Source organism: Aethalodelphis obliquidens, unplaced genomic scaffold, assembly GCF_003676395.1.
Source record: "Aethalodelphis obliquidens isolate GAN/ISIS:26980383/991018 unplaced genomic scaffold, ASM367639v1 scaffold32, whole genome shotgun sequence".
Classification (NCBI taxonomy): Eukaryota; Metazoa; Chordata; class Mammalia; order Artiodactyla; family Delphinidae; genus Aethalodelphis; species Aethalodelphis obliquidens.
Genome location: NW_020837976.1, coordinates 5,597,136 through 5,621,191, shown reverse-complemented (window position 1 = coordinate 5,621,191; position 24,056 = coordinate 5,597,136). Strand labels below are relative to the sequence as shown.

At 44.1% G+C, this 24,056-nt stretch overlaps 1 long non-coding RNA gene across 1 annotated transcript; it reads right to left on the bottom strand.

The window, feature by feature from the left end:
* Window positions 1-8,640: 8,640 nt before the first annotated feature.
* On the bottom strand, window positions 8,641-23,668 carry LOC113631263 (uncharacterized). The gene is made up of 4 exons (XR_003437239.1): window positions 23,565-23,668; window positions 14,429-14,562; window positions 13,817-13,930; window positions 8,641-10,640 (listed from the first exon to the last, which is right to left on the bottom strand). It is a non-coding gene; the product is annotated as an uncharacterized LOC113631263 (long non-coding RNA).
* Window positions 23,669-24,056: the final 388 nt, after the last annotated feature.

Genomic DNA, 24,056 nt, shown 5'->3' with positions numbered 1-24,056 from the left:
GATAATCGACCATGTAAAGGAAAAATAACAACACTGTATTGTAAATTTATAGCATATGTAGAAGTAAAATGTATGACAATAGCACAAGGAAGAGAGAAATACAAGGTTCTCATGTCACTTCACTACTTGTCAAGTGATATCATATCACATGAAGGCAGATTGTGATATCTGAAAAATGATACTATATATAAACACTAAAACAGCCACGAATCAATGCAACAAAGAGTTACAGCTGATAAGACAACAGGGATGAAATAAAATTATTAAAAACACTCACTTTATCCAAAATAAGTCAGAAAAAAGAAGAAAAGCAAACAAAGTGCAATGGAATAAGTAAAAAGGAACACCCAACTAGAATTAAGCCATATCAAGAACCACATTAAATATAAATGGCCTAACACCTCAGTTAAGAGACAAATGTCAGATTGGATGAAAATACATCACCCACCTATATGATGCCTGCAGGAAACCCCACTTTCAATAAGAAATAGGTTAAAAGTAAAAGTATGGGAAAAAAATATACCACACTAACACCAATCAAAAGAAAGCTAGAGTTACTGTATTAATATCAGGCAAACAAGATTTCAGAGCAGAGAATATTACCAGGGATAAAAAGGTCATTTCATAATTATAAAGAGGTCAAGAGGACATACTTCTAGCCTTTTTTTTTTTTTTTTGGCACATAACAGAGCATTAGAGTAGAATAGAATAGGAACTAAAAAATGATAGAATTGCTGAGAGATACAGGCAAATTATACTTACTACAAAAGATTTCAACACAAATCTTTTAAGAACTGATAGAGAAAATAGACTGAATATTAGTAACAATGGAGACAACTTGAACAACCCTAACAACATAAATCAGAAATGAGTTAAGTCATACTAAGGATGTTCTCTAACCATAATGGAATTAAATTAGAAATCAATAACGGAAAGATCTCTAGAAAATTCCCAAATATTTGAAAACTAAATAATACATTTCTAAACCACCCATGAGTCAAAGAAGAAACCAAAAAGGCAATTAGAAAGTATTTGAACTGAATGAAAATGAAAATACAACATATCAAAAAGTGTGGGATTCTGCTAATGCAGAATACTCAGGGGGAAAATTATATCACTAAACATCTATATGAGAAAAGAAGAAAGGTTTCCAGTGAATGACCCAAGCTTCTACCTTAAGAAACTAGAAAATGAAGAGCAAATGAAATCCAAAGTAAGCAGAAGAGCAAAAATAATAAAGATCAGAATAAAAATCAACAAAAAAAAAAAAAAAGAAAAAACAATAGAGAAAAACAATGAAATCAAAAGTTTTCTTTGAGAAAATCAATAACATTGATAAACCTAGCCAGATCGATCAGGGACAAAAAGTAAGAGGACACTTATAGTAAATAACAGGGATAAGGCAAAGAGTAAAGCAATGAAGGAGCCCAGATTCCAGCCAGGTCTGACCACCTGTCACGCCCAGGTTCCATGGACTCTTCAGAGTTCCGAGAGGCACACCAGATTGACAAACAGGTTGGGCGAGGCTTGTGTAAAATTTTTTCTGGGCCCATAAAAGTATCTCTAACAAGTTTAATAACCCTCCAAATTACACATTTGCAACCCAAACACTTCACAGCAATACTTTTATGTTAAAAAATTTATATTTTGTAAAAAAAATTTTTAAAACATTATTTTTTTTGGCAATTCATCTGACTTTCAAAATTAATTTTTTAAAATAGATTCTTAAATTCTGTACATCTTTCAAACTAAAAGTGTTTTCCAAAAAAACAAAAATAATTATGGCTTGTATTTCAAAGACGCTTTACGTACGGCAACATGCTGGAACCCTGGCTATACTGGTTTGAGGTAGGGCTGTCTCCTCTTCTTATAAGCATCAGGAAGTAACTATAGGGTTAATCAGAGTGATGGAATAGCAGTAGAGAAAAGAGACTTAAAGAGCCTGATCTCGGGTTTCCCTGGTGGCGCAGTGGTTGAGAGTCCGCCTGCCGATATGGGGGCGCGGGTTCGTGCCCCGGTCCGGGGGGGTCCCGCGTGCCGCGGAGCGGCTGGGCCCGTGGGCCATGGCCGCTGGGCTTGCGCGTCCGGAGCCTGTGGTCCGCAGCGGGAGAGGCCACGGCAGTGAGAGGCCTGCCTACCGCCAAAAAAAAAAAAAAAAAAAAAGAGCCTGATCTTTCCCTCCGCCTCTCAAGTCTGAATGAGCTGATAAATGAGTTCATCTACCACACAAAACAGTCTTTGTTTTATTCTGTAGTTTACTGGCTTTACACTGCTAAGAAAAGAAAAGAGGTAACATGGTTTGCCCCAACTTGCCTACTTACCACCGGAGCTTTTCGTATTTAGGCTTACAACACAGTAAAAGTATTTCTTGAAATTTGCCTTAATTTCAATATTAATCCACCCTTGCCTCAGCTTTCATTTGAAAACATTCAAACCTACAGAAAAGTTGAAACAATAGTACAAATAATACCCTCCTCTTAGATTCATCCGTTGTTAACATTTTACCAAGTCTGCTCTTCCCGCTGGTCTCATTGTGTGCATGGTTTTTGATGAACCATTTGAAGATAAATTGCAACCATCACGACAATCTAACCCTAAGTCCTTCAGCATGTAATCGCCTAAGAAAAAGAACATACTCCTACATAACTCTCAATAAATTTAACATTGATGGGATAATATCTCATATGCACACACCCACGCGTGCAGGGTCAATGTTCAAATTCCCCCAATTGTCCCAATAATGTATTTTAGAACTGTTTTGTTTGGTTTGCGATTCTGGAACCAATCAAGGCTCACACGTTACATGTAGCTGTCATATTGCCAAGCACTTTCTAACCCACGCTAAGTGTGTCTGTCTGATTTGCCACTCCCACCAATTAGGAAGTCACAGATAATGAAAGCTTGATTTTGCAGTTAATTTGGAAGTAATAACACTTGAAGTAAAGACCTAATACCAGACCCACGATTCCAAAAGGCAGAAGGAGCTATTTCATTACATCATACTTTTGAATAAGTGACATAACTCATTGGAAAATGGTGCTGCAAAGGCAGCGAACATCGAACATTCTGCTCACAGCCATGCTGGTGTTTGCCCGGTGGCTGGTGGGGGTCATAAGGGCGTCAGTTGCTTGCATCCTGTCATCATCTGCACAGTGATGAACACAGTTTGCAGAAGAGTCTGGTGTCCAGCACAGGGCATCCTGGCGATCACAGACACTCAGAGCCAGGGCTCAGAAGGACTCACCTCCGTGGCACCCCTGCCATGATCTTCCAGCCTCTCCTTCAACACCTTATCACGGGAAACTCAGGGAGTCCATCAGACTGGGAACCAGAACACCTGGCTTCCGGTCTTAGCTCTGCCACTTGTGAGCTATGTGACCTTGGGCCGGTCGCTTAAATGCTCTTTCTTTAGCCGTGCCGTTTCTTTGGCTCTAACAAGAGCACATCATCCTCTGTCTCAACTCTACCCAAAGGCTGTGTGGGGAACAAATAAGAAAGAGAATGTGGAACAGCGAAGCCCCGCACGAGTGTAAGTGGCCGCAGTTACGGGGAGCTCGCCACGGTCAGGTGCAACATGCTCTTGTCACCTGGATCACCTTTACCTTGGTCCACTGGCCTCCGCTGTTTGAAGAAAGTCATTGAATCCACCCTTCATACTGTCTTCACCAGATCCAGCAGCGCTATTTTCATGTGAACACTACCCCCAGCTTAGTGCAGCCCAAGAAACAGACACCACCCTGAGCTTGACTTCCATCAGGCCAGGTATCCCACATCCCTTGAGCAGTTGATTGTTTGTAACCAAATGAAGAACTTGGCATTAGTCCCAGTGAACTTTTGTGGAATTGGTGTCTGTCCTTCATCCCCGCCTCTCAGGTACCGTGGGAGTCTTGCATCTGTCCTCCAGGAAGCTCTTCACTCTCTGTCCAGTCTGAGGTCTGAGAATTCTCTGATCCTGGCCTGTTTGCCCCCAAGCCACGGATGTACTTGTCCAACTGAAGCACCATCCAAGTTCTCTCTCCAGCATGAGGCCAGTCCATTAATCAGTATTCTTTGGGTCAGCTGTCTCTCCTGACGGCTTTTCTTTTTCCAGATGTCACCCTCAGTAGGACTCGGACCCCACTGCTGTTGCTGCCTTCTCCAGGCTGGGAGACCACACCCCCCAGTCCCCACCACCTCCCCGGCCACAGAAGGCAGTGCCCTGCTGGCTAAAGAAATAAATGTTACCGCCCAGCAACGAGGGAAACCACCTCAGTGGGGCTTTTCAGGCTGGAAGTTCTTTACAGTGACATGGGCAGGGGAGGGGTGTTCTCTCATGATACCCAAATCAAACAGCCTTGGTAGGTGGCAGAGTTGAGAAGCTGCCCCTCCTCAATCTCTCCTTAATTTTCTGCTACTGAAAGAAAAGAGAGAAGAGAAATAAAATTTACCAAAATGGACTTGGAGAAACTGGAGGTCCTAACCAAAGCAACACTTACAAACTCACATTGGGTTTTTCCTAACTATTAGCACTGCCATCTCACAAGCAGTGCTTGAAGTAGGAAAGGGGAAGGAGGAAGGGACGTTCATTCTTTCACTCATTGGCCAAGCCGGAAGGGGGGCTGATGTGCCAGGCACTGTGCTAGGCACCAAGGACACAGGCAGAAGGAGACGGCATCCTGCCTTTGAGGAAGATGCATCCAGCAAGAGAGGCAGGTGGCCTGCTCATATAGCAGCAGGGTTGATAGATGCCCTGACGGGGGTGTGCACACTGCCCTGGGGACACGGAGGAGGGGACAACTCATTCATCCCAGGGAAGTCAGAGAAGGCTTCACGGAAGCCTGTCGGTTGAGCCCACCAGGAAAACAAGGGAGGGTGAATGGCAAGCAGAGGGTGTTCTAGGCAGAGACAACAGCCTGAGCAGAGCAGAGAGGCTGCAAAGCACAGAGGCTTGAACAAACAAGACGCCAGTGTACTAAGAATAGCACATTCCCCGTGGGGCAGGAGCAGGTGCGGGGAAGACAGCTTCCAGACCCGCCTAGGGAAGTTAGGAAAGGAGCTCCTTTTTACTGCAGGTATCCAGGCCTCACCTAATGACTCAGAATTCCTGGGCTGGGCCCCCAGGAATCTATCTCCAGGTGACCCTGGGGCCAGGCACCCTGTGTGGGAACCAGCCATAGGCAACAAGGAATCAGTGACGTTTTAAAGCCCAAGAGTGATGCAACTAGATTTATTTTTAAGAAATACTATTTTCTGGTGGCAGAATGGAGAAGGAAGTGAAACAGACAGGGACTGAGAAATCAACTGGGAGATTATTCCAGCTGTCTCGTGGAGCTATGATAAATGAAAGCAATTGGAAGGTAGAAGAGGGGGTGAATTCATGAGCTATTTCCAAGGTAGAAACAACAGAACTTGATGAGCAATTAGATGTGGGTGGTGAAGGAGAGAAAAGAATCAAGAATGATTCCAAAGTTTCTACCTCAGGCTCTTAAGGGTTGGGGAGCCCTTAAGAGAAAGAGGCAATGGAGGCCAGGCAGAAGCTTGCATTTGCAGGGCAGGTAAAGAGTACACTCAGTCGGGTTTGGTTTCGAGCATGTGGCGGGGAGGTGTCTGTGGGCAACCAGATGTCCAGACTCAGGGCAGGAGGGGTAGGCTCTAGGGGGAGGAGCTGCACTTAAACACGTGGCTTTGGCGTGGTGACTGCCAGAAAGCGCCCGCAATGCCCAGGGAGAGCGTAGAGAGGGGGCGTGGTCCCCACATGGAGAGGACCCAGAAGGAACAGACAAGAGGAAAAATGAAAACCAGTGTACGATGGGGTGGGAAATTGGGGTGGAGGAAGAATTTCAAAGAAAGAATGAGCATGTCCAGTGCCGGAGCGAGGTGCAGCAGCTATGGCAACTGCAAGGCCATTGCTGACCCTAGAGAAAGCCATTGCGGAGCGCTGGGATCCAGAACCAGACCACGGCAGGCTGAGAAGGGAATCACAGGTGAGGAAGTAAAGACAGTGATTGTCCATTCTTCTTCTTTTTTTTATTTTTTTGCGGTACACGGGCCTCTCACTGTTGTGGCCTCTCCCGTTGTGGAGCACAGGCTCCGGAAGCACAGGCTCAGCAGCCATGGCTCACGGACCCAGCCGCTCCGCGGCATGTGGGATCTTCCCGGACTGGGGCACGAACCCGTGTCCCCCGCATCGGCAGGCGGACTCCCAACCACTGCGCCACCAGGGAAGCCCTGTCCATTATTCTTTTTAAGAACTTGTGAAAGAAAAGAGAGCCAGGGCAGCAGCCAGAAGGAAAAGGCAGAGCAAAATACGCAGATCCTCTTCTTTTTTGAACTTTTTACTTTATTAAAATGGCATGCCTTAACACGAGCCAGTTGATATAATTATTGTTTTCTACATTCTGTAGACCAAGAATTATGAGAAATATTTTCTACACCAGCAATTCCTAATGATGTATTTGCAAAGGGTACAGGCTCAGCGGGTTGGGGTGTTACTATTTTTTCAGCTGGAATATTTGAGAACCATATCTATGCATGTCATCTCGTATTCTTGCAGTGAAAAAAAATTAATACCAGGGTTACAAGTGAGCTTACATCTTACATGATATTTATGAGAAGGGATGTAAGTGATAAGAATGAGGCTCAAAATCCATGCTCCTTGCGTAACTCTTGCATCACAGATGTGTTTCTATGAAGAGAGTATGACCCATTTAATCCTCACAGCAGTTCACTAATAATATAAATAATAGCAAACACGTATACAGTGCTTATTATATTCCAGGCAGTATCCTAAGTGCTTCAGTATATAAACCTAATAATTATAACTTGGGTATATATTCATATGAATATATGAAATATATTTTTCCTGGTTTTTACTCTTTTGGTAATATGAATTGAAAGAAGAAATATTACTACCACAAAGGAAGAACCCCAACCAAAGAAATCTGAAATATATAGTAAATGCTTTTTTCCCCTTTTTTCTTCATTTTAGATTCTGGTACTAATCTTCCAAGTATCATGATTTTAAAATAAATTTTATACCCTTCTTATTTATTTCTAGGGTGAGGGGAGGATAACATTTTTTCCTTTCTTATGTGACTTTCTTTGAAAATGTACAGTATGAAGTTCCTCAAAAATAAAATTTTTACCCTTGAAAGGAAAAAAAAATACCCAAAACAATTTTATGAAAAAGATACTATTGCCCGAAACAATACCTGAAAAAAAATCTTATAGAAAAGATACTATTATTATCCCATTTTACAGATAAGGAAGGAAACTGTAGCTCAGAGAACCTAAGTAACGTGCTCAAGGTCACATGTAAGTGGGAGTGAATTTTTTAAAATGATTGTATTACATTTAGGAATTAAGGGAAAACAGCTAAATGTAAAAGAAGTTAAAAACACAAAAAGTCCAAAACCAGAAACAATCCAAATGTCTTCTAATGAGAGAGTTGGTAAACAAATTGTGATTTATTCAAACAACAAAATATAGTAGTCAAAAAGAATGAACTACGGGTACATGCAACAACACAAATGAATCTCAAAGAAAGTTATGTTGAATGAAAAATCGAGCAACCAAAGGAATACATACTGTACGGTTCCATGTATGTGAAGTTCCAGAACTGGCAAAACTAGTTTCCAGTGATAGAAGTTAGAATAGTGGTCACCTCTAGGGTGGAGGCAAAGGGGTGAGGGCTAGTGGCTAGAAAGGGGCTCGAAGGAACTCTCTGGGGTAATGAAAATGTTTCTTGCGAGGGTGGTCATCCCAAATCTAGTCATATTGAAATACATTTTAGAAAATAGGAAAAGGTCCAGAGCTAATTGATGGAGCAAAGCTGGGGGGCAGGCTGCGGAGCTGGGTTCACAACCAGAGATGCAGGCTTAGCTCCAGACAAGCCACTAAGGGCTGAGAAGGAGAATGAGCCAGCCCAGGGCCTGGGCAGGGGCCAGCTGGGGGATTGGCAACCGAGGCTTATGAGTCGTTCAGCTGCACGAGTGAGCACAGGGAGAATCCTTTTCCAAGGGCAGAGGTTCTTGGGGTTAAGGATGTTAGGTCTGGAAGAGAATCCTCTCTTTATAGATAAGGACCCAGTGTTAGTGACTTATTCATGGTTCCACAGCTAATTAGCCAGAGCTGGGATTAGCATTTATTTCTTTAAGCATCAATAGGATAAGTCAATTGGGGGAGTGTAGGGCTTACCTCACCTCCACTGCTAATGAGGGCTCTGACCCTGGCTTACACACAGCAAGGAAGGACTTCCCGTCATTTCTTTCATTTAATAAACATTCATTAATCACCTCCCATTGGCCAGGTGCTCTTAGGTGCTGAAAATCCAAAAATAAAAAGCCACTGCCCCTGTCCTCGGGTAACGCAAGGTTGGTTAGGGGAGGCCCACGGGAATAGACAACGCACTGTAGTGTGAAAAGCATTAAGAGGAGAGGGGATAAGATTTACTGGTCAAGCAATTCTGCTAAGGTGCTGGGTTGCAAAGGCTTCATAGAGAAGATATTTAAGTTTCTGAGAGGATGGGGCGAGCTGAGGTTAGGGGAAATGAGGGAGGAGTTGAAGAATAAAATAACTGCATTGAAAGCCCGGGGAAGCCCATGTGCAAAGACACAGGACCCTGCCCTCCCCCCTCCCCACCTAAGACCCCAGGCCCCAAAGGCAGCCCTTAGCCAAGTGCACCAGCCAAATGGACCCATCACATCAATCAATGCCAAAAGTGCCCACGAACAGACTAACAAATACACCCCTGAAAATAAATGCAACAGAGGCTGAACCTTATTCTATAGATAGAATGTCCACGATAGAGTTAGGACTGAGTTTTGCTGAGTGGAAACCTGGTATTTTTAAGCACATTTTAACCAACATAATGGTCTTAGAATAGTCCCGTAAACCGGTTCCACAGGCAGTAATCCTGGCAGGAACCTGCTGGCTTTATCAACCACTATCTCCTGAATCCAAGAAACATGCACCCTGGCTGAAATGCAGGCTAGGGCTCCACCAGTGATGGATAGCAAAACAAAGGCAGCACTAATGAAAAATTAATGAAAACGGTTACTTCCGTAAGAAAAATGATCTGTTCTCTCCCAACTTTGTATTGATTTTTGACCAGCCCTGTAATTGGAAATGTATGATTTTATCCTAAGGTAAAGGCAGGCAGAGGGGCAGAGTATGGGAGGCTTTCAGCCACCCAGCCAAGCTTCACCCTGGGAGGATAGCCTGCATCCCTCTCCGGGTCTCTCTCCTGGAAACCTGATCCTCCCAAGCCCTGAAGCCTGAGTCATTTGAAGGTTACTGATAGTAAATGACACCTGAATGTTCTCATGTCCACCAGCCTTTTGGGATTACCTTTCCTGTGTTATTCAATTAAGATAAATACAAACCTCAACCTACACAGCACAGGAAGCCCCACCTCTCCCCCAATTTTTTAGGAATTCCTTGGGAAGGTATTTCTCTTTTATCAGGTGGTCAACTGTCACATCTCACTCAATTCCAGCCTCACCACTCCCACCCCTTCTTAGCTCACCTGCCCTGTCTACCACAGTGGGCCACATGCTTAGATACAGCCCACCTTCTGGCCTTGCCAAAGACACCGATCTAAAGCAGTACTAGGTTAGGTTAGTTAAAGCACACTTTATTGGAGGTTGGAGGGCGGACACCTCATTTGCTTTGCTCACCACTGAATCCCACGTGCCAAACTACCTCTTGAGTCATCATAGGAGCTTAAAAATAATTATTGACCTAGGGTCATCAAATTTATGGAGGCAGAAAGTAGAATGGTGAGTACCAGGGCCCCCGGGGGATGGAGAGTTATACTTAATGGGTGTGGAGTTTCAATTTGGGGAGATGAAAAGGTTCTAGAGATGGATGGTGGTGATGGTCGCACAACAGTGTGAATGTGCTTAATGCCACTGAACTATACACGTAAAAATGGTTAAGATGGTACATTTTGTGTTATGTAAATTTTGCCACAATTTTTTTAAAAAGTTGAATGAAGTACTGATATTATAAGAGAGGGCTGCAACTCAGAATAAATATAACCTAAAAATTGAGCTCAGAATTTCTAACTTTCCCAGCTTATAGGGTGGCTGGTCCAGAATTCTCCAAAGTGAATGCTCCAAATCTATTCCTATTACAATTCAACTGGGGAGAGGGAAAAAAATACTAGAACTTCTATGTATCTATTCAAATTCATTCTTTAAATTTTTCTATTTGGGGATAGATTTAAATGCACATAATATAGAATAGTATAAATGCACATGTATATAATTTATAAGTATATAAACTTACAGAGGAGGAACAGTATCAAACACTTTGTACTCCTGGGTTGCATGGTCAACACACTCTGAAGGCCACCATTGCGATGACTTTATAGCGTCTGGCTTACCCACTGGGCTGTGAGCTCCACGAGGGCAGGGGTCTCTATGTTTCTTCAGACATGTATCCCATACCCTGGAACAGTGCCTGGCACGTGATAGGTTCTCATTCAGTAGTTGTTGGATGGAAGAGCCACGGCTGCTGTTACTGGCACTCTCCCCATATGCAGGTGCTCTTAGCCCATGACAGCCATATTGCTGGGGGCTCTGGCTTCCCTGGACAATCTCCTTTTCCTCTTCCTCCTCCCCTTCCTTTTTTGCCACTCCATCTCCCAGTTTTTAAATCTGTAAAATGAGGACATTGGACCAGATGCTTCCAAAGTTCTTAGCCTTCTGCAATGCCAAGTTCCTTGTGCAAATGCCAACTGCCAGGTAGAAGTCATTCCAAGTGACAACATGATTCTGTGTCAGGGATGGAGGCAGCTCACCCCTACTGCCCCAGCTTCAAGGTGACTTTTGGAACTTGGTCTGACTTTCAGTCACTGACAAACTGCCAATACTTCCTTTAGGACACCAAAAGCCACGTACCCCATCTAAGATCACTAATCAGGGCCCTTCCACTGTTCAAAGTAGGTATCACGAAAGCTGGCGCTTTTGGGGGTAGAAAAACAAATCTACGTCAAGTCTCCATTAAGGTCTTGTTCCTATAGAGTCTGGGTCTAGTGGGAAATCTGTGTTTTTGAGGACTTGGCCCAGTGCTGGCTTTGCAGCCAGGCAGTCATGGACATAAGTCTCCTGTCCCCCATGCATTCTCTGGGTGACTCCAAGCAACTTGCCTAACTGTCCTGAGCCTCAAGTTCCTTTTCTGATAATTTCAGAAAATAACACCTGTCTTGTGGGGCCATTGGGAGAATAAAAAGATGAGTACACAGTAAGACTCAATAAAATATAACCATGATGACTACTATTATATTTACTGATAGTCTCCCCATATGTGAAACAAGAGATTAAATCAGTAGTTTTCAGAGGAATTCTAGAATTCTGAAGGGCGACCAGAACTATTAGAGGATGGGGCTCGAGGTAGCTCACCCTCCAAGATGCTTCTGTTTTTCAGCTCTGCTTTTCTCAGATTTATGAATTTTTATTTATTTTGGGAAAAAAGAATTCTAAGGCTTTTTTAAAGTGCTTGAAAAATTCTGGACTGGATAATCAGATAATTTTCAACCTTACGAATCTAATTAAAAGATAGTAAAACATTGGAACTCCAATCGGGGGGAGGGGGTATCTCACCTGGCAGGGAGAGTGTGACGGCCTGGCCCCAGAACTCCAGACCCCAAACTTCCTAAGTTTCCTTCACTGGGCTCTGTAAGGACTAGTTCCCTGTTAGAGTAATCTCCAGCGTCAGTCTCTCCTCTGCTGAACAAATGGTGGTTAAACCCCTCCTCGGTGAAATATCTCACACTGTCATCTCCGCCTACGACTGCTTATTCCCCCAAACTGTCGCATTCATGAAACGGAGGAGGGGAGAGGTAGTTATTAGGAAATACTTCTGGGTACTTCTGTCTCTCACGTCTTTTCTATCTAATTTCAACTCTGGGCATGGATTTAAAACGAAGCTATTCTGGAGGTGGTCTTCAAATGCTTGATGATTAAGGCTCACGCAGTCCTTTGAGGCCATGGGCTGTCTTGTGCACTATTCCCCATGGCTGCTGCTAATCTGGGTTCAGGGTATGGTGGAATAGCCTGGCCTAGAAGTCTGGAGCAGACCCAGCTCCTTCATTTGTTGGCTTAAAAACCTTGGGCAAATAATGTGCATTCTTGAGCCTTGGTTTCCACATCTGAAAAATTAAGGCAAATAATATCTGCCTTGCCCGCCCCACAAGACCTTTGTAAAGATCTCATGAAAGAATGGATACAAGAAGCACACAGAAGGGAAGCCCCAAGGTTACAGAGACCCTCTGAGCTGCCCCTCCCTGAAAAGGTCCAGCTTGACAGAGGGGGCCCTTGCTCTGGACATGCACGTGGGTCCCTGGGCGTGGGGTGATCTGGAGAGGGCTGGGCCACGGGGGCTGCAGGTTACCACACGGTCCCTCCTCACATCTGATCAGAGCAGCTCACATTCACAGCTTGCCCAATGCCAGGCAGGTTAGGATGAAAGTGTCCTGGCTGAGATTCCATCCAGGTACCACTGGTTCTTCCATGGTTACACAGATAGTGGATCTTACTCCCCTCAGCTTCTCCAAGGCAGAGCTGGCCTTTGGCTCAGTGGAGCCCAAGGCAAGAATGGCTGGGGCCCCTCCTCTACCCACGCTCCCATCCAGCCCCTGAGGAAGGTGGGTGTGAGTGATCCACAGGCATAGCCACTTATTTGGGGGACATCAGGACGTGGTAAGCCAGAGAAAGCCAAGAGAAGAGGGCTAATGACATGGACCGGGAAACACGTGTGGCTGAACTGACGTGGAAGTAAATGATGTAGGGAAGTGAAACAAGATGAATGCGAAGTTCAGTGCAAAGTACATTTGGAGGCTTACCCCGTGGTCCCAGACTTGGACTCCGGAAACCTGGCTCTGCTCCCTACTCTGGGGGCCTTGGGCAAGTCATGTCTCCTCCTCAGGCTTCTATAAATCTGTAAACTGATGCTGTTGGACCAGAATCTCACTTCTCAAATGGGTGCACTTAACCCCAGCTTGCCCACTGGTGAAAAGCTACAAGTTTCTTATCTTCCCGGAATGCCAACTTTACATGAAGATGGTGAGGGACAATTTTTTATTTTTTTAAGAGCTTTATGTGATATAGTTCATATCACATACAATCCAGCCATTTAAAGCACACAATTCAATGGTTTTTAGTATATTGATGGATTGTGCAACCATCACACAATCAATTTTAGATCATTTCCATCACCCCAAAAGAAGCCCTGTACCCTTCAGCCATTTCCTCCCATCTCCCCCAGCCCTGGCAGACCTAGGCAACCCCTAACCCACTTTCTGTCCCCACAGATTTGCCTATTCTGGGCATTTCATGTAAGTGGAATCATATAATATGTGGTCTTGGGAGGGTAATTTTTATATGAAACCAAACAGCTATGTTATGAAAAGCAAGCAAAAAAAGTACATGCATTTTTAAGTCACAAAAGGTATTTCAAAAAAATGTCTCTTAAATCTGGCAGCTTCACGGTAAGTTTGTCTCCTTCAGGGACAGTGATTCACGGTGCTCTGCCCCTAGGGCCACTTGGTGGAAATTCTGGGGAGCACTGGACTTAATGATCTTTTATCCTCATCCTAAGTCCAATCTTTAGAAGACACCAAGGCCCAGCCTGATAAACCTACAGAGAGACTTTTCCAGGAGAAACTGCTAGTGACCTTCTGTTACCAGTTCTTCCTTCATCTCCTTATCTGTCCATCTCATCTCTACCCAGAGGTCTGCATTTAGAATAACTGAAAAAATAATCAGATTACAGCAATACTGCAGCTTTCTCTATAAAAGAATGACAGGTTGGGTTGTCCTCCCTGCCCACTCACCCTATACATTCCCCCAGATCTTGAGAGGAGCTTCTTGATCTGTTTTATTCACTGAAGTCTCTCCAGTGCCCGGTGCAGTGACTTGCAACATCATAGGGACTCAATAACTATTTGCTGGAAGAAAGAAATGAAAGAAAAGATGAAGGAATTAAAGGAGGGAAGGATAGAGGGAAGGAAGGAGGAAAAGAGGGAAGCAAGGCAGGAGGCAGGGCGGGCCTTGGCTAGTGTCATCATACAGGAAGTTAGTCTGTGAGAGGCACTCAGCATCAGTGCCAGAAAAGTTTGTCTGTCTTCCAGGTTGGACACTCTGAAGGAACTGGCTCTGTCCCTTCAGTTCCATCCAATGGGAAAGAAAAAAAGTAACCATGAGCAAACAAAAGAAACAGGAAGATGAAACAGAGAAGGGACTCAGGTGCCCTCTGAGAGGGGGCCCAGGAAAGTAAACAGGCAGTTCCATCTTCTGCACCCAGTTCAGGACTGTCTAATAGGGAGTTTCTTTCCAAAGTAAAGTCCTGACCCAACACGAATGCCAAATAACCCCAGGATCCCGCCTTACACTCATGGGCAGGGAAGCAGCTCAGGGCAATTTTGACACAAAGACCAACCACTCACCAGAAAGAGTGGCAAAGAAACATTGAAGCCTGGGACCCAAGGGCCACCAAGGCCATAGAGAAGTGGGTAGTGAAGTTCTGTGGATTTGGCCTGTCCCGGTTGCCTGGACCCCTGGCTGCCTGGACTCCAAGGCTCTAAAGACAAGAAATGAATGAAATACGTTTTTGAGATACATAAAATCTATTAATTTAGTGAACAAGAATTACTGTTCTTATCACCAAACTGATGAAACAAAGAAACAGAAGAGTAAAGGCCACTTCTTTCCTTTTGTATCACTCAGCTTTTTCTAGGTTACGCTGCATAACAAATGTCCCCCCAAATCTGTGTCATACAACAACATGTTTCTTGCTCACATTTCACACCTTCTACAAGTCAATTGCAGGTTTTCTTCCATTCTAGCACCAAGGCTGAGGGTGCAGCCCTCTCTGGAACAAGTTGGTCTCGTGGCAGAGAAAAAAGATCCAGAGGACTGGTGGAGACAGGCAATGACTCACAAGTGGCAAATGCCACTTTCACTCACATCTCATTGGCCAGTGGAAGCCATCCGCCCACGCCAATGTCAATGATGTAGAGAAAAACAAAACTCTCAGAAGAAGGGCAGCAAATAATTGCAAACAACTGTATGGTCTACCACAGTCCAAATGTTGCCAGAAAGGCTATGCTGAACCTCTTGAAGGGCAGAATTGAGACTTTTTTCCTTTGCCCCAGTGTCTGGCAGAGCCTGGTTACAGTAGAGTGTTCAAGAATGAAAGGATGGTGCCCACCTTTAAAGGTGGAAAATAAGGACAATGACATTGCCAAGATTAGAAATCAGACATCCTGATATCAGCCTTCTCTCTTCCCATCACCACACCAACCTGAAATGCAGCCACCTAAAGAGCTTTGACCTTGCACATGGCAGTAACTTTGCTTTTCAGAAATCGTTCCTGCCCCAGATCAAGACAACAAAACCAACTGTTGACTAAAGAATGTGAGGATGAAGAGGGGTGAGTGAGTTGGGGGTGGTGGTATTAAACCAGGAAGCATAGCACTTTTAACTTATAAAGTGCTTTTGCATATATTAACTCATTTGACCTTCCCAGAAACCTGGTGAAAAAGCAAAGTTTATTTAGGCTGTTTTTGATGAAGAAACAGTGCTTAAGTAGAAAACAGTGGGTTAGCACACAGGTTCTAGAATCACTCAGCCTGGCTTAAGTCCCATCTCAGCCCCTTGCTGGCTGTGTGACCTTGGGAACACTGCTTTACCTTGGTCATGCTAATGGACACAGGGAATAGCACTGGTCATTGGGGCAGAGGCTGGAACACACAGGGAGAAGGGGCAGCCAGTGCTTGGGTGCTGTATTCTCCCGGCATGGTGCCCCATGCCTGTGCTCCAGGAGAGGAGACATCTATCTTTCTACTGGCCATGAAAGGAGCCTTGGAGGGTGAGGGACAAGTCAGGTGGGGGTACTAGGAGGTCTGAACATAGACTTGGGCTGTTCAAGGAGGTGACGGGAGTGCTGGTGCCCAGGATCTGGAGACAGGGGGCAAGTCGAGACTGTGCACAGCCCTCCCACCTTGGTCCCAGAGACCCTGTTGCCAGGCAACTTGAGGGTCATCCATTGAACAATTCACCCGACATTACATCTGACATTTGGAGTGGGAAGGGCTGGGCCCAGTGCCCTCCTGGAGGGGCTCACGGGGTGGAAGGGGCAGACACGCAGGATGTGAGTGTAACACAGTGGGTGTAGTGGATGACTGCACAGAGATGTGAGCACTCGAGCTGGACCAGTGGCAGGCAGGGGGGATGCTTGACGAGGGAAGAGGCAGGAGCGGACACCTGAGGAGGTGAGGGAGGCCTCCCAGGTCAGGGTCAGCCCAGCAAAGCGAGAGCCTGTGCGGGGAGCGCTGAGGGGCCTGAGGCTGGGAAGAGCCACCCTGACCTCCGAGCAGAGAACAGATGGAGGCCTGGGAGGGGTGCGGGGCCGGGCCTGAGAGCTTATAGGCGCACACCTCATTCTGCGTGGATGAGGAACCAGTGAGGCAGGCCCGGCCACATAATTAGGGGCGCAGTGCAAAATGAAGATGTGGGGCCCTCTTGGTTAAAGAGTGTTCGCAATTTCAAGACAGCAGCAAAAGAGCATTGTACCAAGTCCAGGGTCCTGAGCGCAGGCCCCATGTGACCGCCCAGGCTGCAGCCCTGGGAAGCTGGCTGTGGGTATGGCTTAGGGAATGAATCCAGACCCAACAGCTGGCAGTTCCCAGTCTCGGCCAGGAAACCCTTGCACTCGTCTGCCTTTGCAATGTGCTATTTTACAGGCACACCTTCATTTTATTAGGTTTCACTTTATTGTACTTCACAGGTATTTTTGTTTTACAAATTGAAGGTTTGTGGCAACCCTGTGCTGTCAGATGATAGTCCCCATTTTTTAGCAATAAAGTATTTTACAATTAAGATATGTACATTTTTTTAGACAATGCTATTGCACACTTAATATAGACTACAGTGTAGTGTAATCATAACTTTTTGCACACTGGGAAACCAAAAAAATTGTGTGACTTGCTTTATTGCAATAGTTGCATTATTGTGGTGGTGTGGAACCAAGCCTGTAATATCTCCAAGGTGTGCCTGTAGTTTTTCTTCAAATAGAAAATTTTAAAATATAATTTTTAATCTTTTATGAGATTTTTAAAATGTTATATGCCATTAAATACACAAATTATTCAACAAATAGAAACATTTCAGAGACAAGTTTTTGAGAATCTCTCTTCTCCAGAGAGGGACAGCTGGAGTAAATCATCACGGCTGCCCCTGTGGCTGGCATGCAACTTGCTGCTGGGGTCAGGAGCCAGCAATGCCTCGAAAACAGGGCAGCGACACCTAAGGTTTAAGTTCTGGCAACAGTGGTCTGTCTCCTTCCACATATTTTACATCAAAGCCAGTCAAATTTCTCTGAGATTCCCTAAGAATTTCTCTCACTATATCTCTAGGAGAAGGTAGAGTTGGAGAGAAGAAATCATGTTTTTAAAGGGCCAGGGAGGACCCTCCTTTGGGGAGCCTCACAGCCCTTTTCCCCCAAGCCCTGGGCTCATCCTTCAAGGCGAGGCCCCAAAGGATCTTGAATCCTGTCCAGGTTCACAGTCAGACTCCATGTCCCACAGGAGGGAGCCCTGCGGAGAGAAGGCTCTACCTGTGCACTCCCTGCTGAGAAGAGACCCAGACCCTCTCCAAGTGGACGGCACATGAAGCAACAAACTTTCAAATATAGATGTGATTTTTTTTTAGGTTCTTATTTCTCTGGTCCTTGAATTTCTGCCTGGAATGTGAGGAGGTTTCCAAGAAGACTCCAAGCTGTACCCTGAAGTGGAACACACGGAGTGGGAGCCTGGGCTTCCTACCCAGCCTCACGGAGGATGTGACCCGGCCCTGCTAAGCCTCACTTTCCTCATCTGTAAAATGAGCATAAAAATACTCTGCTGCCACAAGTCCCAGTGGTGCCACGAGTATGAAGTGGGGAGATGGACACATCCGCACACAGTGAGAGTCTAATAAATGTTGGCTGCTGTGACTTCTGCCCAACAGAAGTTTGCTTTAGTTACCTAAAGCAAATATCCTCAATCTGGAGGGTTGAGAATGGTCAAGCTGTTAGAAACGGTCTGGACGGAAGGCTGATTTTTCATAAAATTACTGTCTTCACTGCCCTCGTAATAACCCCTGTGGGATGCCCACCCAGAGGCACAAGTTTCCCCCTGTGAACCCACTGCCCTGGATTTTATCTGTGGCCTTTGACCTCTGGTAATGGCCATGGGTGGGACTCCCCGTGATGCTCCTGAGCTTAGCCCCACCCCTGCTCCCCATGCCCAGTGCACGCCAGCTGATGGCTTTAGTTGCCATAACAACGCAAGCTGCTCCCCAGTACACAGCTTCAAGTTTTTCCATCCCTAAACCGTACTTTACGTTTTAAACTAACAACAGAGTATCCATCAGCGCAGAAAAGTGGATTTCCTCCTTCTGTCAGAGAGAGGAGTGAATGGGGAAGCAAATCACTTAAGGGGGTTTCAGAAATGAACAACCAGGAGCTCTTGGTTGTGAGCAGGTTGGAAGGAGACTCTGCCCTCTCTTCCACAGTGTGCCCGCCAGCTCGCCAGGGAGCAACCACCAAAAAGCACGGACAAGGTGGAAATCTGCAGAGAGGTGAGAGTTTCTGTAACTCCTACAGAGCATGACTTGGGCCCTGGGAACACCCCAAGAACTGTCACCTGGCCCTGAAGGCTATTCGCTAAAGAAGAGTTAATTCCAACTGCTGGTGGTCATTGAACCTCCAGAAGGAGAGAATAACATGCATCCTTTCCAAAACAGAACTCACCACAAAACGCTTTTATTCGCGGAGTTCTGAGGGAATGGCTCCCTCAAGCCATTGCTCTAGGGACGTGAGCAAAGGGAGAAGACACAGCTCCCGGACACAGGAGGGGACAAGCAAGTTGAGGCCACGCTACCGCCATGTTGAAGAAACCAGACAGACGACCCCAGGCAGCCAAGCCAGGGGAGGTTGTCGTGGACTGAAGGGCCTTCCCCTTCCTTTGCTCCCCCTTCTTTCTGAGTACACGCTCCTGGGTGTTTTCCTGGCTCCATCACAGCATCCATCACAGAGGCTCGGGGGGTGGGGGGAGTAGCAGGGGGCGGGGGAGGTCCAGCCCCTCACATGGCCCGGACAGCTGACCCAAGTCCCAGCCAGGCCTGAGACAGAGGTGGGGATCCTGAGTTTTGTCTTTGTGTTTTCTATGACTGTACTTTCCACCGTCAAATGGACTTTTTCAAAGCAGTCATTCTCATTGTTTTAAAGGATGAAATTTATGGTTTGAAAGTCATGGCTGCCAACCTCATAAAATGAGCTTTAATATCTCCAGACATTCTCACAATTGGCCAAATCCCTAGGACCCCTATAAAGAGTGAATCGCCCTAGGCAGAAAAGGATTAAATTTACTGAACATCATAAAAATACACAATGAGCTCCATATCCTTTCTCATTTTCCAGTGACAGTTGTGCTGGGCAGGGGTCCTTTGGTCATGATCTCCTCTCCCCTCACCGTGCCCTCCTCCCAGTGTCCACGTGCTGGCCTCCACACTAACCCCACACAGCCTGGTCTTCTACCCCCGGTCTCGGCCCCTGACATCAGTGTTGACCTGCTCCAGCCCTGTCACAGTCAGTGTCTTCTCTTGGATCCTGAAGAACCAGATGAGTCCAGAATTTGTTTCTAGATGTTGGGAATATGGACTCATTAATATAAGGCAATTAAAGGCTAATATTCACCTTGACCTGTGAGATGTGTAAAAATCTCTTTATAGGTAGGCTATGCTCTGCTTTATAAACTGTGACCTTGAGAAAGTTACTTAACTGCTCTGAAACTGCTTATTCATCTGTTAAAAATTTTTTTTTTAGTATGGAAGGTAACTTTATTATATCGTTTCCCTTAATACTAAATTCCAACTTTCACAGCAGTTGAGGAAACTGACATTCCCCAGCCAGTATGAGTGGAGTTGGGGTTCAGATTCTGGTTTGTCTGATTCCAAAATTCATACTCTTTTTCGAGAGCCCTCCATCATATCCCGGGACGGGGGCGGGAACTTCTGGAATAGTAGGCAAGATGGCTGAGAAATGAAAGAGGCCAATAGCAGAGCCTGGCACACTGGTCCAGAGTGAGAGATCCTAAACCAGAGTAACAGCAACTGGAGGGGGCAGAGATGTTGTGAAGGCTGAACCAACTTGATAGGAGCCAAGGGGGAGAAGAGTAAGAAAGTGGGAGGGACCATTACTAAATTGAGATTTTTGAACCTAAATGACCCAGGAGGTGATGGAAGAGATGAATGTAAAAAATTTAGAAAAGAGAGGCATCTTGAGCATCAGGACAGTAAATGAAATGTCTGGAAGGAATTTAGGGATACAAGATTTTATACTTAGAAGAGATTAGATGCAGAATCAAGATGTGAAAAGCAGCCGCATTAATTAAGGCTAAAGTCACGAAGGCAGGGGACCTCCCAGTACAGAGAGGAAGGCTGCGGGCTGAGAGAGGCTTGGGTGGAGAGGTCACAGGTCACGGGGCAGGGGGAGCACAAGGCATTGCAGGGCCACCCTAGGGAAGGGACACTTTCCCAGCAGGAGTGCTCAGAATCGGTACACAAAGCTGAGGGAAGGATGTGGTGATAGAAGGAAAGCTTTCCTTTTTAAAAGCGTAATCTCAGTAGATAGGTAAGGGTGGAGGTCAGATTATAGATGGTTAAAAAAAGACTCAGGGCAAAGAAAGAAGACAGAAGTCATAGACCACATGTTTAAGATACTTGGAAGGGAAAAGATAAAAAAGGGAACACAGGATCAAGGGAGGAGATTTTTCTTTCCTCTCCAAGTCAGATACTTGAGTGTGTCTGACTAGAGAAGGGAGGAATCTAGTGAAGATGGAGAGTGAGTAAGGAAAAGAGATCATTGGAAAAGCTGATTTCTAGAGAAGGCAAGAAAGGATTCATTTGTTAAATGACAATGAGCCATTATATGCAAAGTATTGTGTTCAGGACAGTAAGAAATAATAAGGATAAAATGAAAAACAGTGCTTTCTCTAAGGAGCCCACAGTTTAGTAGGAGAGATGACAGTTAAACAAATAGAATTATTGCATGGCAGTGTGAGCCCTGTGTTCATTTAGCAATATAGTGTTATTTGAGGTTCAGAGAGGAAATTTGGGATAAAAAGGAAAGGGACAGCTCAACAGGTATCACAGAATAGAAAGTACCATATTCAGCCTCAGAAGATGAGCAATAATATGACTGACAAAGATGCAGAGGAAGTGTGTGAGAAAGGAGGAATTCCAGATGCAAAGACGGTGTTCAGAACAAGGACAGAGGAGGTAGCCCTGGAAAGAGGAAAAATTCTCTAAATGGGACTTAAGGAAAGAATAAGTAGGGAGGAAAAATAGGATAAAGAGGTATTGGAAAGCAGAAAGGAGGGAGTACAAGAGTACTCATACCTGATGGTCTCACTGTACTTTGTAAGGTTGGCAAGCAGAGGAGCCTCTGAAAGCAGAGGATCAAGGGTCAAGGTCAAGAAGAAACGGGTGCATCTGAAAGAGATGGAGACACAGACTGCAAAGCAGCCAGGTGGGCTTGTTCTACTGAAGTTAGAAACTCCCAAAACTTTGTCTAACAAAAGTCAGCTCTCTGGGAATAGGAACTGGAATAGTAACTGTTGGGAGGACTTTTACTTCTGGAAGCATGGAAGAGATACGCTGGCCTACCCTCTTACGGAAAGCGATTAACAATGCTGATCTATAAAAAGCATTGTTGAGTTTGGCCAGAAAAATGGCAAGAGACTGAAAATTAAGTGAAAGTGAAAAACCAGAGAGATGTGTAGACTTCTAAAGCCAGCTTTTACCTTGATGACATTTGCTGCAACAGTGAACTTGAATTTTGTTTTTCACAGCCTTGCTGGGTGAAGGAAATAGGGCCCAATCAAGGTGAGGAGTCTAATAGAACACCCCCTACATAAAGTTAGAGACTCACTGGGCTATATCTTTCCTGTAAGAGTGAACTGAGAAATAAACTCATCTATGCCCTCCTCCAAGGGGGTGCAAAGAATTTGCCTCTGTGAACCTAGAACTGAGGAAGAAGGAAAAACTTCAAGTTGAATATTTAGTTTAAAGATATTTATGACAGGAGATGCCTCAGATGCCTGAAAGAGGCAAACACAAATCTTCCCAAGAGAAACTCATCAACCGAACCTCAAATAATTCCCACAGGTATCAGCTCACAGTCAAGAATCACAAAATATATAAGGAAACAAAGCATGAGTGGGTACAAGCAGGATTTAAAAAAAATAATAATAAGAAGAAGAATCAGACCCATGGAATTATCAGATAAAGAATATATGATTTAAAAGATAAAATAAGGAATTTTAAATATGAGTAAAGACAAGAGACTATATGAAAAAGAACCAAAAAACCCAAGAAATGAAAATGATAATTATAACATGAAACTCAGTAGTTGAGTTTAACAGCAGATTGGATACAATTGAAGAGAGAATTAGTGGATCAAAATACAAAACCTTATAGCATATAGTCTGAGATTAGAGGAGGGGTTTTTTGATAGGAGTTAAACTATCCCTCAAATCATGTATTGTTCAGAAAGAGGGAGAAAATACTGATTAACTTTGATGTTAGAATTTCTAGAATAGTAAGAAAAAATGGGAAAAAATTATATAATTTTTAAGCTAGTAAGGGGGAAAAGGAGATAAGAAAAATAATTTTTACTCTAAAAAAAGAAAGAAATGGGTGGGCCTTAGTTGATCCAATTCAAGCAAACCAATACAACAGTAAAAAAAAAAAATTGTGTATGTGAGACAATTAGGAAAATTTGAACACTAACTGGATATTTAATGATATTAAAGAGTTACTATTTTTTAAGATGTAATAATGGTAATGTGGTTTTGTTTTATAAAAGACCTCTTAAATATTATAGATACACACTGAAGAATGTATGAATGAAATTATATGATGGCTTTGTTTTGCTTAAAAACAATCCAATGCTGGGTTGTGGGGAAAATATAGAGGAGAGAAAAAATTCATTTGGTGAAGCTGAGAGATGGTTTTTCCATTTTTGTATGTGTTTAAAACTTTCTGTAATAAAACGTTAAAATAAGAAAATAAATATTAAAAAGATAAAAGAAGGCAAGTAAGGAGAGAAAAAGAAACAAAGAAGGCAAGACAAATAGAAAGCTTTTGATAAAATGGCAAATATATCAGTAATCACAATCAATACAAATTGACAAAGTTTCAGTTAAATAAATCTGTCTATATGCTATTTACAGGTAACACATAGAAACATAAAAGGTGAAAGTAAAAAGAACTGAAAATGATATTCCAGGCAAATGCTAATCAAAAAAGCTGGTGTACCTAAATTTAGAGTAGACAAAATAGACATGAAGGTAAGAAGCGCCACTAGGAATAAATAGAATCATTATACAGTGATACAAGTTTCAGTTTACTGGGAAAATAGAGCAACTTTAAACATGTGTAACCTAAAAATATAGCTTCTAAATACATAAAAGAAAAAATATACACAATTACAAAGGGAAATAAGTAAATCCACTCTTATGGTAGGAAAATTTATCATACCTGTCCCAGTAATTGAAACATCAAGAATACAAAGCAGGGCTTCCCTCGTGGCGCAGTGGTTGAGAGTCCGCCTGCCGATGCAGGGGACACGGGTTCGTGCCCCGGTCTGGGAAGATCCCACATGCCGCGGAGCGGCTGGGCCCGTGAGCCATGGCCGCTAAGCCTGCGTGTCCGGAGCCTGTGCTCTGCAACAGGAGAGGCCACAACAGTGAGAGGCCCGCGTACCACAAAAAAAAAAAAAAAAAAATCTATCAGAAAGAGTATAAGTATTGATGAAATTTTATCAAAGGTGCTGGATGGGTATAAAATCAACATACAAAGATCAATTTCATTTTCATCTATCAACAAAAAAATGCTAGAAAGTTTGTTTTAAAAACACAGTTTAGAGTAGTATCAAAATCTTTTAATCAACAAAGATACCAATTTTTCACAAACTCATCTACAGATTTAGTTCATATCCAGTCAAATACCAATAGAGTTTTTGTGGACCTT